This window comes from Spinacia oleracea, chromosome 5, assembly GCF_020520425.1.
Source record: "Spinacia oleracea cultivar Varoflay chromosome 5, BTI_SOV_V1, whole genome shotgun sequence".
In the NCBI taxonomy this organism is placed as follows: Eukaryota; Viridiplantae; Streptophyta; class Magnoliopsida; order Caryophyllales; family Amaranthaceae; genus Spinacia; species Spinacia oleracea.
In genome coordinates, this window is record NC_079491.1 from 19,218,652 (window position 1) to 19,226,094 (window position 7,443).

Genomic DNA, 7,443 nt, shown 5'->3' on the forward strand with positions numbered 1-7,443 from the left:
AGACGCTACTTGTAAAATTTGTAAGTGTTTGGTAAAGTAGCGATTTAGGTAGCGGTTAGCGGTTGAGGTAGCGATTGGGTAGCTTTTGTCTAACGTTAAAATTAGTAGCGTTTAAGGTAGCGAGTAGCGTTTGACAAATTTATAATAAAGTTTTAAATAATATTCTTGCTTTTATTTTTATTTTTATAATATCAACCGCTACTTTTACCGAACACTCGTATTAGTTACCGCTACTTTGACAGCTAACCGTTACCCGCTACTATTCACCGCTACTCGCTACTTTAACCGCTACCCGCTATTCAACCGCTAACCGCTACCCGCTACCGCTAATTTTGCCGAACAGGGCCTTACCCAACTTTCTCTTACTAGACACACCACGAAATTTCGACAATCACCATTTTGTCGTCCCCACCGTAACCACCGTTATCATTGGCCGAGCCACCACCTCAATTCTTATTATTGTCACTCTCTCCACTCCGTGAGCTCAACCACTAGCACCACCATCGTCGTCGCCGCCACCACCACCACCACCGATGTCGTCATCATCGTAATTGTAGTGAAATTTTGATCGAGAACGTAAATGGACGACGACCTTCCTTCAACGCCCCTGTCATCGTCGTCGACGGCGGCAGCGGCAACTTGGGAGGTAAAAATATTTTTTTTGTCCAGAAAACAACGGAATATGGCTGAAAATCCCATTCCTCCTAGGCAAGGAAGTATAGTATTTACGAGCCATATTTCATGCATAAGAGGGAATGAAAAAGCAATTTAATTCCATGGAATGGAATGGGATTGTTTTTCCAATTCTTCCTAGACATGGAATAGGGATGATAATCCCATTCCATAATATAAAATTTGTTTCGCTTATTTTTTTAATTAGTTTTTAATTTAGTTTTGTTTATTTGTTGACTATAATTAAATTTGTTTGTTTATTTGTTGACTAGAATTAAATTTGTTTGTTTATTTGTTGACTAGAATTAAATTTGTTTGTTTATTTGTTGACTTTTACTAAGTTAATAATTAGGTAAGTAAAATATGTTATGTTTTGTTCATTTGGATAAATTATTTATTGATGATATAAGTAATAAATGACTTTAAAAAAAAGAACATATTTAATAATAAATTATTAAAAACATAATAAAAAAAATATTAGTGAGATAATATTACCTATAATAAATTTGACAAAGAATTAGCCCATTAGTTAAGGAACGTGTAATAACAAAAAATTTAAAAACACGGAATAGGGCTGCATGAGATCCGTATCTTAACCTAGGGTGGGAATACGGGTGGGAGCCCTATTCCGTGTTTTGGATTGGAGCAAAAAATGATAAACACGGAATAGGGTTGAGATCCCTATCTTGTCCTAGGGCAGGAATTGGGATACGAGCCATATTCCGTGTTTGTGGATGGCTACATAAATGATAAACACGGAATAGGGCTGAGATCCTTATTATGTCCTAGGGACGTGGGAATTGGGAAAGTAGCCCTATTCCGTGTTGGGTAATGGTAGCAAACGACAAACAAAATATGGAATAGGATTGAGATCCCTATTCCGGCCTAGGATGGGAATAGGGCTGAGACCCCTATTTTGTCCTAGGGAAGGAATAGGGGTGAGAGCCATATTCTGTAACACCCCGACAATTCTCTCTTTTCTAAAACAACATTTTAATATAAAACGTAGAGAATTATCAAGGAATTATCGCCCGTGTGAAAACGTAACGGCTTATTCAGAATTTTGCAGCGGAAAACATAAAACGAACTTTAGGTTTATAAATAGTCGATTACAGGTTTAATCCCAAAAATCTTCCAACGAAAATAAGGAAATATAAATAGTACGACAAGTTTAAAGTCACAATTAACAAACCCAAGTTAACTTAGCAAATCAAAACTAAATACAAGCTCTCTATTCCCGATCCCAATGATGCAACATCTTCAAACCTGCAGATGGACAATGCTTATTGATCCTTAGAGACTGCTCACCAAAGATTGGGTCATCACAGGATCAATAAGGCATAGCCATGATCGACATGCACAAGCAAAAGCACGTAATCAGCAAAGCTGAGTATTACATACTAAATCAATAATAATCCTAACATGATTCTATTAAACGAACAATCCTAACATGGTACTAAATAAAACATAAGCAAAGATAATCAAGATATATTGACTTGAAGACTATACTTGACTGAACTAGACCTTTGTATCATTAACATTATTTTAATTGAAATAGTCAATGGACTGAGTAGTCTACTAGAAACTTCTTCTTCTTCACTAAGGAAGACGAGGTACGGGCGCGACTCCGTAAACCCCAATGACCTGCAATATCGAGGGACTTTTTAAATAAAAATAGAACCGGTGATCAATCCGGCCCCAGAAAAGGCCATAGGCTACCCATGACCCCAACTCCTGATTGTCCGTCACTTTAGACGTGCACAGTCTAAAGCTATTGCTACTCATTTTCACTTTACATGACTTAACTTTTAATACTTGGTTATGACTCATCAAACATAAATATTATATTCAACAAGTAAACACAACTTCTTTTATCTTTGAATTAAACCAGTGATCACAACATTCAACCAAGAGCCAATTCCAACTATTTCAATCCTTCCTTTATCCATATTTAAAAACCTTTATTAGGTATAAGGTTCAACTACCAAACAAGGTCCTCGGCCCTTATAAAGTAGTGAAAATCTAAAGAGGAACAATGATCAATAAAGATCTAAACCAATATTAAATAATATAAAGTTCCCCAAAACCAACATGCTTGCATCAATATTCCATGCTAACATGATTAAATTCTTATAAATAAAGTTCTATGCTCAACGCATTAATTCAACGACATTGAACATGAAATTCCAACATAAACAAGTTCATAAATATATTCATCATATTCTCAATACAACACACATCCAAGCACACAGGTATGTACGTACCTTGTGTAAACAAACTGATAGGCCACTTTAACGAATTCAAAAATCGCCTACAAAGAATTCTCCGCCTAAAAGCAACCAATAAAATTCCCCAATCAATATCCAACAATTTACAGCAATACTAAAGTATTCTAAATACATCCTAAACATATTTTGAACCATCCCAAATATCGAAACTTAACTAAATAACCTCCAAGCATAATAACTATTAAACTAATGATCCCAAAACGTTATAAACTCCAATAAAACATCCCTTTTAAAATTTCCAGCAATATAGAATAATTTCAAACGTCCACAAAACATAATCAAACGTTCTTAAAATCATAAAAATAATAGCTTTAATAATATATAATCATTCTATTATGATTTTGGAATATTAAAACCTTAAAAATCCATGCTTTAATAATTAAAAACTCTTATTTCAATTCAATTATGTAATCTGAAAATTAAATTATTAATTAAGCATAATATATAATCTGAAAATCTAATTTAATCATAAAAACTTATAATTTATATTCAAGAAACATGAATCAAATTATTAAAACTCCATTGAAACTCTAACTTAAACGCAATTAACAAATCTGAAAATAATTAAATTAATTTCAACAACATATAATCTGAAATTTCATAACTTAACTATAAAAATCATAAATTTAATTCAAGAAACATAAATTCAAATTAATTAAATTAATTAAAACATTTAAATAACTTAGGGTTTAAGAAAATAAACCAAATAGGGAGGAGAGAGAGAGCGACCGGCGGTCAGAGGCACGGTGTAATCCCCCGTAATTTTATATATTTTGTTTATATATTTTAACGTATATTAATACATTTAAATATAATTTACGGATTTCAGAAATGAATGTGTAATTAAAATATAATTATTTTATTTCATTTTGAATAATTTTAATGATTTATGAAATCAAAATGTATTTTTGAATTTTACGTTAAAATGAATTCGAATTTCGAAATCACGTTCGATTGAAATTAGCAAGCAATCCTAACCATTTTGGATTCAATAACCTAAATCCTACTCCTAGCCCAATTGGGTAAAGCCCAAACCAATAAAACCCAAAACAAATACTCCCTCCCCTTTTCTAATGCACGTGAACCCAAAGAAACAAAAAAAAAAAGAAGAGAAAACCTCCTCTTGCTCCTTCACTGTTCACGTAACAAGCACCAAACCCTCAACACCCTCCTCCTTGCTGCCGCTGCTCACGCCGCCGGACCCACCAGCACGTCACCGGCATCCCGTCGCCGCTGGTAACGCTCACCTCCTCTCTTGTCGTTCTCTTTTTCATTATTTCTTTTTCTCTTGTTCGTTTTTCTTGATCTCCTCCTCAACCGGTTCTTGTTCTCGCACAGCACCACCACCACGCTGAGCGCTCGTGGTTCTGCAATAACCGCCGTCCTCGTCGTCCACCCTTGCACGGTAGATTCCTCCTCCTTATTTCCGTTCTCCCGTCGTGCTTTTCCTTTTCTTTCGTTTCCTTTTCATGGCTCTCAAACCATGCTTTGATTGTTTTGCCAGCAACACCACCTCGCCGCACCGCCGCGTGCCGCCCAGCCTTCCTCGTCGCCGGCAGTTCTCTCCTTTCCCTTATTCGGTTAAACCCTTAAACCCTAGACTAATTGAATGTCTTAATTATATATATTTTTAGCTTAAATTATGATTCTTGAATTTAGATTATAAGTCTCATGATTTAATTTGCAAATTTCAGATTTTTACACTTGCGTAATTGAATTATTAATTTTCAGATTTGTATATTATAATTTAAACAATATTATTTTATTTTCAGATTATATAAATGCATTGAAATATTAGTTTTTGATTGTTTAAAGTATGAAATTCAAGGTTTTTATGATTGTAAATCATGGTAGGTTGAGTATGGATTATTAAATTTATTGTTTCAATGTACTAGGGACGTAGATTGACCATGGTGAAGCTTTTAAATGAATCTATATTGCTGAAAATTTAAAGTACGATGTTTGCAAAAGTTTTCAACGAATTTCAATCACTAATTCAATAATTATGATTCTAGGAAATCAAATGTTTAAGTTTTGATATTGGGGAAAGTTCTAAATACGCTTAGGATGCAATTAGAATGCTTTATTATGGTTGTCAATGATCAGAAATTGATTGAGATTATTTATTGGTTGTTTTAGGCGGAGAATTCTCTTTAGGCGACTTTTGAAAGTGTTAAAGTGGCCTATCAGTTTGTTTACACAAGGTACGTACATACCTGTGTGCTTGGAATGTGTGCTAATTGTTGAAACCATGTGTATTATTGATGAACTTGGTTATGTTAATGTCGTTGATGAACTTAGTCGGGTTGAAATTGCATGTTTGATACTGTTGGATGAACATATTAAACCTTTATTGCATTTTGAGGATTATAACATGTTAGTATGGAAGATTGATGCAAACATGTTTGATTGGGAACACTAGATTATTTAGTATATAATTCAGATCAGTTAATTGTTGTTCCCTTTTTAGCTTTTCACTACTTTATGAGGGCGGAGGACCTCATTTAGTAAGTTGAAACCTTATACCCATATTCAGGGGTTGATTAGTATTAAAGAAAAGATTGGAGTTAATTGGAATGAGTCTTGTTTGATGCCTTTGTGATCACTTACTCAATTCCAAGATAAAAACAGTTATAAATAAATGTGAGTTGCATGCCTTATGTGATTGTTGAGTCATAACAGGGTGTCAATTTGTAAATCATGTAAAGTGAAACTGAGTAGCAATAGCTTTAGACTGTGCACGTCTAAAGTGACGGACAAACAGGAGTTGGGGTTCATGGTGGTAGCCCATGGCCTTTCATTCGAACCGGATTGATCACCGCGTCCTATTTTCAGTCAAACGTTCCTCGATATCGCAGGTCACTGAGGTTACGGAGTCGCGCCCGTACCTCGCCTAGCTAGAAAACTCGGTCCATTGCCTATTTAAATTAAAATAATATTATTGTTATAAAAAGTCTAGTCCAGTCTAGCCTAGTCTAGTTAAGTATGGTCGTTAGATTATCATGCTTTGTTTGCCCTTAATTATGTTTAATAGTATCATGTTAGGATTATTATTGCTTTAGTATGTAGTACTCAGCTTTGCTGATTACGTGCTTGTTTGTGTGTGTTGATCATGGCTATGCCTTATTGATCCTGTGATGACCCATCTCTGGTGAGCAGTCTCTAAGGATCAATAAGCATTGCCCATCTACAGGTTTGAAGATGATGCATCATTGGGATCGGGATTAGAGAGCTTGTAGTTCTATTTGTTTAATTAAGTGATTCAATTTGTTAACTTGGATTTGAAACTTGTCGTACTATTCGTATTTCCTTATTTCAGTTGATTGTTTTGGACCTAATATGTAATAGAGTAATTATGAACCCAAAAGTTAGTTTTATGTTTTCCGCTGCAAAATTCTGAATAAGCCGTACGTTTTTACACGGGCGATAATACTTTGATAATTCCCTACAGTTATATTTAAAAAGAGGTTATTTTAGAAAATGGGAATTGTCGGGGTGTTACAAAGTGGTATTTTTGAGCTAAAGGTTTTACTGAGATTTCGTGTCTACCTTTTATATCTTAGGCGCCTAACCAACTAATTAGTTACGTAAAAGTAATTTCAAACTAGTGAATAAATTTAAAGTTATTAGCTAGAAATGTTTGAATTTATTTTAATTTTGACTCTTGAAACGTGCTTTGAAATACGTTCTTGTTTATGTGAATTAATGTATTTCGATTCTTTTGAAATTCAAATTAATATTTCCAAAAAAAAAAAAAAAAAAAAAAAAAATTTACTGCTGCTGCTGCTACAGTACCGTAAAAAAAAAAAAAAAAAAAATTAATTATTTATCGTTTAATAATTATTCTTTTAATCAATCTAATTCTTATAAATCATTCTTGTTTATCCTTTTATGCTTCAATGTTTGATATACTATGATTATTTTGAGAGTTGGGTAGTATAGGAAAGGGCATATAGAATAGAAGCATCGTGCATGCATTATGTCAACATGATTGTAATTTCTCTACCTGCTGACTGTCGTGTCTTTCCTATGCATTACGATTGATATATATATTCTTACTTATTGTGTATTGTGGGATCATACGGTAAGTGAGAGTACTAATTACTAACATAGAAACTATGTTTAATTGTTATAGATCACTAATCATGTCTGGCATACAAGGAAATAGAATAGGGAGCAATTCTAACCCTATTGTTCTAAGCGATGATGAAAATGAAATGGATTACGAGTCTGACATTAACAGTTACACCAGCCATGAACTTGTTCTGCGTCGAGTTTTAAGAGCAGGAGAACCTGATAGTGATGATGAAGCCCTTCGTGAATTTGATCGTGCTAGAGGGCAAACTAGGGTCGATATTTATCAAGCTGTTTTGAGACCTGAAAGCGATTCGGAGCCTGAGTTTGAGCATGAATTTGGGTTTGAGTTCGAACAAGAATTTGAGTTTGAGTTCGAACATGAATTGGAGGTTGAACCTGAGTTTGA

The 7,443-nt window shown here is 34.1% G+C and overlaps 1 long non-coding RNA gene across 1 annotated transcript; it reads left to right on the top strand.

Annotated features, from left to right (window-relative positions):
• Positions 1–3,914: 3,914 nt before the first annotated feature.
• Positions 3,915–6,941, top strand: LOC110796420 (uncharacterized). Its single transcript, XR_008922125.1, has 5 exons — positions 3,915–4,196; positions 4,299–4,365; positions 4,465–4,540; positions 5,100–5,164; positions 6,120–6,941. It is a non-coding gene; the product is annotated as an uncharacterized lncRNA (long non-coding RNA).
• The last annotated feature ends 502 nt before the right edge of the window (positions 6,942–7,443 follow it).